Source organism: Equus quagga, chromosome 11, assembly GCF_021613505.1.
Source record: "Equus quagga isolate Etosha38 chromosome 11, UCLA_HA_Equagga_1.0, whole genome shotgun sequence".
Classification (NCBI taxonomy): Eukaryota; Metazoa; Chordata; class Mammalia; order Perissodactyla; family Equidae; genus Equus; species Equus quagga.
The window spans coordinates 13,310,174-13,322,076 of record NC_060277.1 but is presented as its reverse complement, the minus strand read 5'-3'; positions in this window follow the sequence as shown (position 1 = coordinate 13,322,076).

The following is an 11,903-nucleotide window of genomic DNA, read 5'->3' as shown; positions in this document are numbered from 1 at the left end:
TAAAAACAAGGACCACCATACCAAGATATATGAAAATAAAATTACTGAAACAAGTGGTAGCGAGAAAATCTTAAGGCTGACAGAAAACAGACAGTGCATATGAAAAGCAAAAACAAGAAAGTCTGAAGGTTTCTCATCAGAAATAACACAAGCCAGAAAAACAATGGAATTACATACTTAAAATACTTAAAGAAAAAATGGCAAACTAGAATGCTATATTCAATGACTAAACCTTTTATAAATTAAGGCATAGCATAGGCTTTTTAATACAAGTAAAACTAGACAGAATTTGTTGCCAGCAGACCAGGACTTAAGAAGATCTTCAGACATAGGAAAATAATAAGAAATAGAAACTCTTTGGCTGTTCTTTTTTTATAAAGATAAACTACACTTTGCATATGACCCAGAAATTCCACCTCTAGATGTTTACCCAAGAGAAACGAAAACATGTCCACACAAACACTGGCACATGAATGTTCTTAATATTTTTATTCAAAATAGTGTAAAACTTTAAACAACCCAAACGTGCCTCAAAGGCGAATTGATAAACAAATTGCAATATAGTTTAACAATGGAATATTACTACAAAAAGGAGCGGATTGCTGATTTGATATATTGAAAAAAATCCCAGACCCAAACATTCCCAACTTTCTTGTGTCACAGAGCCTGTAGTGTCTGTCATTTTTTCATGGCCTTTAAGTTAAAAGAAACACATAAAGATTTGATTACATACTTAGGTCTAAACAATTCATAATTATTTTTGTGTTAACAATGTAATGGCTGTTTGAAAAATAATATACATTAATTGAGAGAAAAATATTTTATTTCACTCTAAAAAATTTATTTTGCGCACTGCATAACTTCTCCCAATGGAATCGGATTAAACACCACCACTGTCATTTCCTGTTCCACAGTGATTTTCATGCAGTACTTAATTTTTATTACAGCTAACAATCCAGCTTCATAAAGATTTGGTGTCATGTAAAGGAATGTAGCACAATTTAATGTTAAAATTGTATATTACTTCATGCTTGTAGTCCATACAGCTTTTGGCAGATGTTACAACATTTCCCTCAAAAATCTAAAATATGTGATGCCCCTGCGAATTCTCCAGTGTCCCTGTGTGAATCTCAGCAAAGTTTTGGAGCTATGATCAAAAAACTATGGCAAATGAAAAAACAACAAAAACCAAAAGAGTGTGGATGTATGCAGTGTATGATTCCATGTATATGAATTTCTAGAAAAGGCAAAACTGGACTATAGCAACAGAAAGCAGAACAATGTTGTTGGAGCCAATGATAGGCAGAAATTTCACAACAAAGAGCCTCGAAAGATACTTTCAGTAATGTTGATGTTCTTTATCTTGATTATGGTGGTGGTTACACTGGTGTATATATTTGAGCTGTGCTTTTAAAATGAGTGTGTTTTACTGTGTGTATATTATATCTCAAAGTTTATTTTTTTAAAGATTGGCACCTGTGCTAACAACTGTTGCCAATCTTCTTTTATTTTTTCTGCTTTTTCTCCCCAAATCCCCCCAGTACATAGTTGCATATTTTAGTTGTGGGTCCTTCTAGTTGTGATATGTGGGACGCCGCCTCAGCATGGAATGATGAGAGGTGGTATGTCTGCGTCCTGGATCCAAACCGATGAAATCCTGGGCCACCAAAGCTGAGTGCCCGAACTTAACCACTCACCACAGGGCCGCCCCCTCAAAACTTATTTTTAAAAGAAGCAGAAGGACATTCCTTTGATAAAGTATATAAAATGTTTATTGGAAGACAGTTCCTTTTAGAATAGCCAAAGATAGATTAGAAATCAGGATGACAGATACAAAATGCAGAACATATATATGATCCTTATTTTTTCTTTAAGAAAGGTAGGAGAGATGGAAGTAAAAGTAAAATGAAGGCAATCATTTTTGGAGAGGGAATTAGACAAATTCATAATAGGAAGGTTTTCAAACTTTTTATAAGACCAAACAGAGATTCATAGGCTCAGTCAGAGTGACATATTTACCAACCAGTTACTGGATGTCCTCCAGAGTCCAAATGGAACTCATCTAAAGATTAGAAATTGTTAATCAGAATATGGCTAAAATTATTTGTTCAGGTAAGACTGGCAATAAATGTAGCATATACATGTCAACTGACACTTTGATCTCGTGGCTGGATCTGTAGGCTAAACATAACAACACAAAGCAGTATTTATGAGCACTTTCTTTGTGCTAGGCACTTACTATGTTTTTATAAGATTGCCATTTAAATTCCACAACTACTCTATGTTATAAGCACTAGGATTGCCATCTCTATTTTTCACATGGTGAAATTGAGTCACAGTCAGCTTAAATAACTTGTTTGAGACCAAATGTTATTTGATTTAAACCTAGGTAAGGTGATCCCAAGGTCATTCTTTATTTTTTCTTTTTCCTTTTTCTCCCAAAGCCCGCCATGTGAGTCCTTCTAGTTGCGGCATGTGGGATGATGCTTCAGCATGGCCTGATGGGTGGTGCCATGTCCGTGTCCAGGATTCAAACTGGCGAGACCCTGGGCCACCGAAGCAGAGCGTGCGAACTTAACCACTCAGCCATGGGGCCGGCCCCCCAAGGTCATTCTTGTCACTATACACAAGACCTCCTCATCCTAAGAAAGTGAAGTGGTGTTAGAGAGTGTTTGAAAATCTCAATTATGAATTAAAAACTGTGTCATAATAACAAGGGGCACGAAATTTCATCTGTGATGGTGGTTCTTTCAATCGCACAGTTAATTCATAGCATTCAAGTGGAGATGTACTGCTAACTAGCTGTGTTCCCAACTGCATCAGACCAAATAGGAAAAGAGGTTATGTCAGAGCAGCCTGAGAGCACAGACAAAAGTCTGAGACCAAGGGGGATTGTCAATGATGGCAGAAGACTTGCTTCTTTAAAAGGTGGGTTGAGTTGTAGCACAGAGATGTGGACCTGATATTTAGCAGCAGATAATATAAAGCCCTTGGGATCTTTATCCCTAAGATGGGTAGAGAAACAAAGCAGAATTCTTCCTTTTATTAATTTTTTTAGGACTCCACCTGTATTGTATAATCCTAGCAAGGGACATAATATATTGACTAGAAATGTGTAGGAGTATAATGCTTATGTTTCTGAAAAGCAGGGCATTATTCCTCACCAAAGCATTGAATGTCTACTTCAGGTAACCACCAAACGTAAGGTTATTAAAGACATCTTTTTCAAAGGTCATTCACGCAACTACATAAATTCAGGTATAGGATTGTAATTTTTTAAAAAAAGGAGGAAAAATAACACATGGCAGATAATCAATGACAAAGGCTAGGTTAAAGAGGTACATAAAGGATTAAGTTTTATGGTGTCAGTGTATCAGAGACAGCAAAGTTTTTCCTAGATTAGAAACATTATCAACTAATTACAAGTGAAAAGAAAATAGCTATTTAGAAAATGATTTTAAAAAACAGAAAACTCCAGGAGGCAATGAAGATAGTCAAACATGTAGAGTGTGAACTTGAGTATAGAGGTTTTTTAAAAAGAAGCCCAAATTTATTTTCTAGAATCTTTCTTTTCATATAGACTCACATGAATATTTCCAGACTAGAGAAAGGGCTATACTTATTTTGGAAGAGTTACAACAAAAATGAACTATTTCTTTTCTTGTGAGATGTGATAACTAACATTTAGATATGACTTCATTCACTTGCTTGATTGGCTTACCTTTTTTTTTTAGAAAAAGAGTGAAGAAATATAAAGTTAAAAAATTAAAAGCATCTAATCTTGAATTCTTGATTTTTTCAGGGATATTTGTAAATGTATTTATCTAATTAGAAAAATAAGAACTTCTGGACCATTTAACTCTTAATGGTCCTGACAATATGCAATAATGGCTAAATGATTCCAAGAGTACTTTATCATCAAGTTAAAGACTTCATAATCTGCTTGCAGAGAAATTGACTTATTTTCTTCTAAGATATAATGCATGCTGGACTAGCAATAACGTAAAGGAAACATGAGGATTTTTGTCTTATTTCTAGAATGTACAAAGCTAGGGAATGTTTTTCCCACCCCAACAATAAGAAAAGCCAGAAAATCTACAGGATCATAACTTGTCTTTAACTTGTTAGAGAGCTGTGGTTAACCTGCAAAAACTAGCATGCAATCTAAGGAAAACAGTAAGGTACCTCCAAGTAGAAATGGGATACATATTCTTACTCACTGGGCAGCAAGAAGAAAACAGGGCCTCTATACCAGAGGCAGAAGTAACACTAAAATCCTAATGAATTGCTACCATGAATGAATGAATATGGGCTACCATGAGAGTAAATAAAACATAGTAGCCACAACACAAGGAGAGTTCACACCCCCTCACAGGCTCTTATTCATGGACCTCACCTGCTGCTCTTGAGAAAGATTGGAGCAAGACAGCAGACTGCACAAAGTCTCTCTCTGTGATGCAGTCCTGGAGGAAGGAAGGCCGGAAAGGCATGGAGTCCTATGTGGTCCTTTTGCCTCTAAGGGAAAAAAGCTTTAAGACACTACGGGAAGGGCAGAAAATTCTGTCTTTTGCAGCGCAAAGGTGACAACAGACTGTGGTTGGGGGAATGTAAAAGAAAAAATAATTCTACCTCTGAGAGAGGGGCAAGATTGCTGAGAAAGCCCCACCCTGAGGCCCACATAAACAGCTGAGTCAGGAGGAGAAAACTGTGTCCCCTTTAACCCCAAACACCAAGTAACAAGCAACAGCTGTCTCCTGGTGAGGGATGAGCAAGGGCATAGCAAGAGCACAGGCACGTGGGGGATCCTAAATACAAAGGTGTAGCATGAAGATCAAGATAAACCTTCTGGAAAACCAATCTCTTCATTAAGCAAAAATCACACCAGAGGAATTGGAAGCTGATGGTGCACTAAATGTAACCAGAGCAACAACAAAACCCAAATCCAGTTCCTCTGTTGACGAGGATAACTCCCCATGCTGACAGTCTATCAGAATAAGAAATATGCACATTTCCAGGCAAAACTATTATCTAAATGTTTAATATTCTACATACTATGCTGACAAGCAATCAAAAATTAGAAGACACATCAACAAGTAAGGGAAAAAGTCACTATTAAGAGACAAAGTGATTAACAAAGTCAGACTCACAGATGAAGCAGTTCTTGGAACTATCCTACAAGGGATTACAATAAATCTGATTAATATGATAAAGACTCTAGTAAAAAAGGTGGACAACACAAATAAACAACAGAGAAGCACAATGTCAACAGAGACAAAGAAACTATAAGAAAGCGTCAAATGGTAATGCTTGAAATAAAAAAAAATGCATAACAGGCAATAGATAATAGAAAAGAAGAATGCTTTTGAAGGTCTCATCAGTAGATTCACACAGCTGAAGAAAGAACTAATAAATCTGAACATAGGGCAATAGAAATTATGCAAACTGAAATACAAAAAGAAAAAAGAGTGGAAAAATGAAACCCAGAACAGGACGTCCAAGGGCTAGAAACGATATCAAATAGTCTAGTATACAGGAAGTTCTCAAGAAGAAGGAGAAAAAATAGGATAAAAGAAATATTAGAGAGTGGGGCTGGCCCCATGGCAGAGTGGTTGGGTTCGCGTGCTCAGCTGCAGGTGGCCCAGTGTTTCGAGTCCTGGGCGCAGACATGGCACTGCTCGTCACACCACGCTGGGGCAGCGTCCCACATACCATAGCGAAGAATATACAACTATGTACCAGGGGGCTTTGGGGAGAAAAAGGAAAAAAATAAAATCTTTAAAAAAAAACAAAAAACAAGAAATATTAGAGAGATAATGGCTGAAAATATACCAAAAATAATGAAAGACCATGAGATAATCAAACCACAACTCAAGAAGCTCAGAGAACTCCAAGTGGGATAAACAGCAATCAATGTGCCTGGGCCCATCATATTCAACTGCTGAAAATCAAAGATAAAGAGTAAATTTTAGGGTCAGCTCCATGGCCTAGCAGTTAAGTTTGGTGTGCTCCACTTCAGTGGCCCAGGTTTTGTCCCTGGGTGCAGATCTGCACTACTTGGTGGCAGCCATACTGTGGCTGTGACCTTCATATGAAATAGAGGAAGATTGGCACAGATGTTAGCTCAGGGCAAATCTTCCTCACCAAAAAAAAAAAGGAGTAAATCTTGAAGGCACCCAGAGAGAAAAGTTGTGTTACACACCAAGGAGAAAAAAGAATTATGGTAGATTTCTTTACATTAAGTATGAAACACAGAACAATAAGTATGCAATCTTTCAATCCAGCAAAATGTTGTTAACAATGACAAAAATAAAGGCTTTTTAACACAAATGAGTTAAATATATTAGATAAGGTTTTTTTATTTTTTAGTTGCTTTGAAAAATACTTAACTGTTTCAAGCAAGAAAAGTGCCAAAGAGTTTTTGGTTTATAGAGTATATAAAGGAAAAATAAGTAACAATGGTATAAAATGTTGGAGAGAGGAATTGTAAGTATACTATTCTAAGTTCTTACACTATGCATTAAGTGGGAAATATTCTTTGAAGGTAGATTGTAATTAATCAAAGATCTTTATTGTAATCCAATTGAAAACTACTAAAATAATTTGTAAAAAGAAATATAAATAAGCCAATAGAGAAGATAAATTGGAATTATAAAAATATAAAATTACTATTAAAAAAAGAAAAAAGGAAAGAGATGAAAAACAGCTGAAATAAACAGAAAACGGTAGATTTTAATCCAATCACATCAATGATTACATTAAATGTGAATGGTGTAAACCTACCAATTAAAATACAAGGAGTGTCAGCCTGGATAACAAAGCGAGACAAAACGATATGCTTTCTATGAGAAACTCACTTTAAATATAAAGACATTTATAGGTTAAAAGTAAAAAGAAATTTAAAATATGTAACACACAAAGACTAATCAAAAGAAAGATGCTATATCTGTAAGAATATCCGATAAAATAGATTTGAAGACTAGGAAAATTAGCAGTCATAGAGACTTTATGTAACATTAAATGGGTCAGTTCAATCAGGAGGACATGCCAATCCTAAATGTGCATGCATCTAACAACAGAGCTTTAAAATATGAAACGAAACCGTTAGAACTAAAAGGAGAAATAGAAAAATCCACAATTATAATTGAATATTTCAAAACTTCTTGTAGCTTATTAGACAGATTGACAAAACATTAGTAAAGATGAAGAAAATCTGAACAACATAAGCAACAAACGTGTCTTAATTGAATTTTATAAAACACTTCACTAAACAGCCAAATATGCATCCTCTTCAAGTGCACACATAACATTCACTGAGATAGCTATATTCTGAGCCATATAAATAACCTCAACAAATTTTAAAAAATTGAAATCATAGAAATTATATTCTCTGAGCATTACAGAATTAATATAGAAATACATAACAGAAAGATACATGAAAATTCCCATATATTTGGAAATTAGCTTTCTAAACAGTCCATGAGCCCAAGAATAAATCAAAAGAAAAGTAGAAAATATTTTGGGTTGAATGAAAATGAAAACACACATCAAGATTTGTGGGATACATTTGAGGCAATGTTTAGTTGTGGATTTATAGCATTAAATTCTTATATTAGAAAAGAAGAAAGGTCTTACATCAGTGGCTTAAGCTTCCAAATTAATAAACAAGAAAAAAAGAATAAGTTAAACAAAAAGTAAGCAGAAGGAAGGAAATTATAAAGGTTATAGTGGAAATCGATATAAGTGAAAATAGAAAAACAGTATAGAAAATTAATGAAATCAAAAGCTGTTTTTGAAACATCAAAAAATTGATTAACTCCTAGCCAGATTGATGAGAGAGAGAATAAAATTTACCAATATTAGGAATGAAAAATAAATCATCACCATTAATTGTACCATCATTAAAAGAACAATGAAGGAATAATATTACAACATTATGTCCATAAATTCAACAACTTAGTTACAATGGACAAATTCCTAGAAAGATGGAAACTACCAAAACTCATACAAGAAGAAATTGATAACCTGAACAATCCTGCATCTATCTGAAACATAGAATTTTTAGTTAAAATCCTTTCAACAAGATCAAAACTCACAGCCCAGATAACTTCACTAGTGAATTCTATGAGACATTTAAGAAAGAAATAATGCCAATTCTGCACAAATCCTTCAAGAAAACAGAAGAGAAGGATTCACTCTTCTACTCATTTTTTAAAGCCAGCATGACTTCAATGCCAAAATCAAGCAAGGACATTACAGGAAAAAAAAAAAATACTGAAGATCGGTAATCTCTCATTAACCCAGAGGCAAATTTTTAACCAAATATTAATCAATCAAATTTAGTGTAGTATTAGTTTAATGGTAGATATATGGATATCAACAGAAGAGAGAAAGCATTCCATTAATAGATCCACACATATATGATCAATTGATTTTGGAAAAAGTTACAAAACCAATTCTATGAGGAAAAGATAGTGTTTCACCAAATGATAGACTAATTCACATTCATATTAAAAAAATGAACTCTGACTCACGCCTTGTGCCACATACAAAAATTCCTTCCAAATGGATCAGAGACCTAAACATAAAACTCAAAACTGTAAAACTTGCAGAAGAAAACATAGTGGAATATCTTCTTTATGACCTTGGATAAGGCTAAGCTTTTTTTAGATGTAACCAAATGCACAATCAATAAAAGAAAATAATGATAAATCGAATATCTGCTCTTTGAAAGGCACTGCCAAAAGAATGAAAAGACATGACACACAAAGGGGAAATATTTGAAAAACACTTTTCTGGTAAAGGACTTGCCTCCAGAATGTATATAGAACACTCAGAAATCAATACTAAGGAAACAACCCAATTTTAAAAAGTACAATGTAGGGGCCAGCCCAGTGGCGTAGTGGTTAAGTTCACATGCTCTGCTTCAGTGGCCCCAGGGTTCGCGAGTTTGGATCCAGGCACAGACCTACACACTGCTCATCGAGCCATGCTGTGGTGCCATCCCACAAATAAAATAGAAGATTGGCGCAGATGTTGGCTCAGGGAAAATATTCCTCAAGCAAAAAGTGGAAGATTGGCAACAGATGTTAACTCAGGGACAATCTTCCTCACCAAAGAAAAGAAAACAAAGTACAATGTATTTGAATTGATACTTAATCAAAAAAGATATATCAATGGCAAATAAACATATGAAACATATGAAAAGATATTCAATGTCATTAATTATTAGAGAAATTCAGATTAAAATCATGAGATAAAACTACATACCTATTAGAATGGCAAAAAAATTTTTTTAAAGTAAAAACATTGACATATTAATTTCCCAGATCATTAAGTTTGAGTCAGAGCACTGACCCAAAAAGCTAAATACCTTCCTCTGCAGATTGTAAAGGACAAAGAAACATTGCTAACATGTAAAGTTTAACCATTTCTTTGATCCCAATCACACAAAAAATCTTTTATTGCACAGTAAAATCAATATGAAAATATCAATTTAAGACAGCACTTATCTTCCAAATGTTGAGAGAACCTTTCCTGATTTTTGAATGAGTTTCAGCGGGACTTGAAGTTTCATCCCAAGTGGATTATTAGATAGCATGGCTTCTGTCCTCATAATCTGTCTACTGCAAAACAGTGTTTCATTGAGGTCTCCTATGTGAAGGATTATTTAAGAAAAATGTACAATTTGAGGCCAATAGAAAAGCAAGGCATTATTTTTCAAAGATTAAAATGAAGAACACATCATTTAAATTGTTTAATAGAAGTGAACAGAAAATTTAACAGAAGAAACTGAAGAAATTTTAAGAAGCAGTGGACATCTTAAACACTGCATAGATATATGGTTTAAAGAACAAATTTCATAAAACATAGCAAACGTTCTTTAATCATACTCATGTTATTAAATCAATATTGTCATGGAAAGTAAAATTAGATAGAATACCTGATATTCATTTTTCTAACTGAATATACTATCCAAAAATCACATCACATTTCACTTCTGCTTTTAACAAGTTTATGATCTTGGGCAAGTCAATAAACTGCTCCGAGTTTCAGTTATCCTATTTGTCAAATTATAGGACTATCTCTTCAAGTTCAAAATTCTATGATCACAATATGTTACAGACATAGGCTTTTCTTTAGGCACTGAAACCCGTTAATAACAACTTTCCTACGTATTTTTCAAATAAATATTATTTTATACACAGGAAATATAAAATAGACAAAATTTCTTAAACATTAAATTTTTAAAAATATGGCGTAACCAATTATTTCTGAGAGAAAACCAAAGTTACTTATTCCAGTCATCATCAAATTGATGTTCCATATATAAAAGAAACCACCTTCTCATTAACAATCAGCTAGTATCTTGATCTTTTTGATTATTAGCTTGATTACTAATATAGTCTAGTAGTTAATCTACTGCAGAAAGATTCTGACATCTTTATTCTTATCTGGATAGAGTGTTATTCTATTAAGTACTCTAAAATATCTTTACATAACTAGAAATTTGGCTCATAACCAATGAATAAAAATTTTTCAGTCTGTTTCAAAATTATTTTCTCTATTTCAAAAGACTGCCCATTTCTTGACTCAAGATGGTACCACTGAAATTAAATTACAGAAAATAAAACTGTGTTGTGGTCTCCTTTTCCGCAGTAGATATTCCATTTCATGTAAAATGTGCTATTTTTTTTGCCACTTTACACAAAATGTACAGCACAATTTCTATATTGTTCCTCAGAATGTGCTCTAATTAATCATCCCACTAAATATCCTTTATTTTTCTTTGGTTTTAGCATCATGTTATAGTAAAAAGTGAAAGAAAGTAACCAATAAGTCTAACAATATTCACCAATTCCTAATCAATCACCTAAAAGTTTGTAATTAATGGTGAAGATAAGTATTCTGTAACTGGATTTAACAGTAGCAAATTTCAGTAGAATGGAAATCAATAAAAAAGTGAAGTCCTTTTAAGATTTTTTATTTTGAACAGCTTTTAGCAGAGCTAAGCAGTCCAGCTCAAGTCACTTTAGAAGTGCATGTGATAATTTCCCACCCCACTAGACAGAGGGTTATAAGCTCCAACAGAACTGAATAAAGTGAAATGTGAGGTGATTTTTCATAGATTTTAGGCGAGGATTCTTTTGAACTATGAAGGACCAGAGACCATTTCACATCAAAGGCACAGTTGTAAAGCTATGGGTGTTAATGATGTGAATCATGCCCTTCTGATTTTTTAAAAATATTCTTTATATGGCTCATAATGAGATTAAACGTTGGCATTATTTCCAGAGATCTGAAATGTAGGCATCAGATTTTTGTTATTCAAAATGATCAATTAGAAAATCTTTGCCTAATATTCTCACACTTCTGTAAGCAAGAGCTACAAATTGAAATTTCTTTCCCATCCCTGAAAGGAGCATGGTTAATTTCCTCATCCACATTGAAATATTATTTGAAAAGAGACAAATAACTGTTAATTATTAAAATGTGTGCAATATATTGTATTTCAGTCACCCTAAAACTTACCACTAGACGATTAGCAATGCAGTACTACCATTTAGAACTGTCAATTTAACTCTATTTTCTAGTTTTAAAAATATTTAATTTTATTATTTTAAATGAAAATTATTTTGGTTCTAATAGAAACATGGCAGCTGTTGAATTCCAAATCTTGACACTTCCTGGAAATTACGTGGAACAACAAAGAGAACAAAACAAACGAACAAATAAAAAGATCCAAAATCATGTATATCTAGTAAAACTTGGAAACAATAAAACCCATGAAAACTCACAACTATGTTTAAGTGCAGTCAAAACAAGTGATCCCAACAAAAGCCATATGACCAGTTGCAAGCAGTGCTCAGAATCACAGAGTGTGGAGAAGTCTAACATGGGCAGGT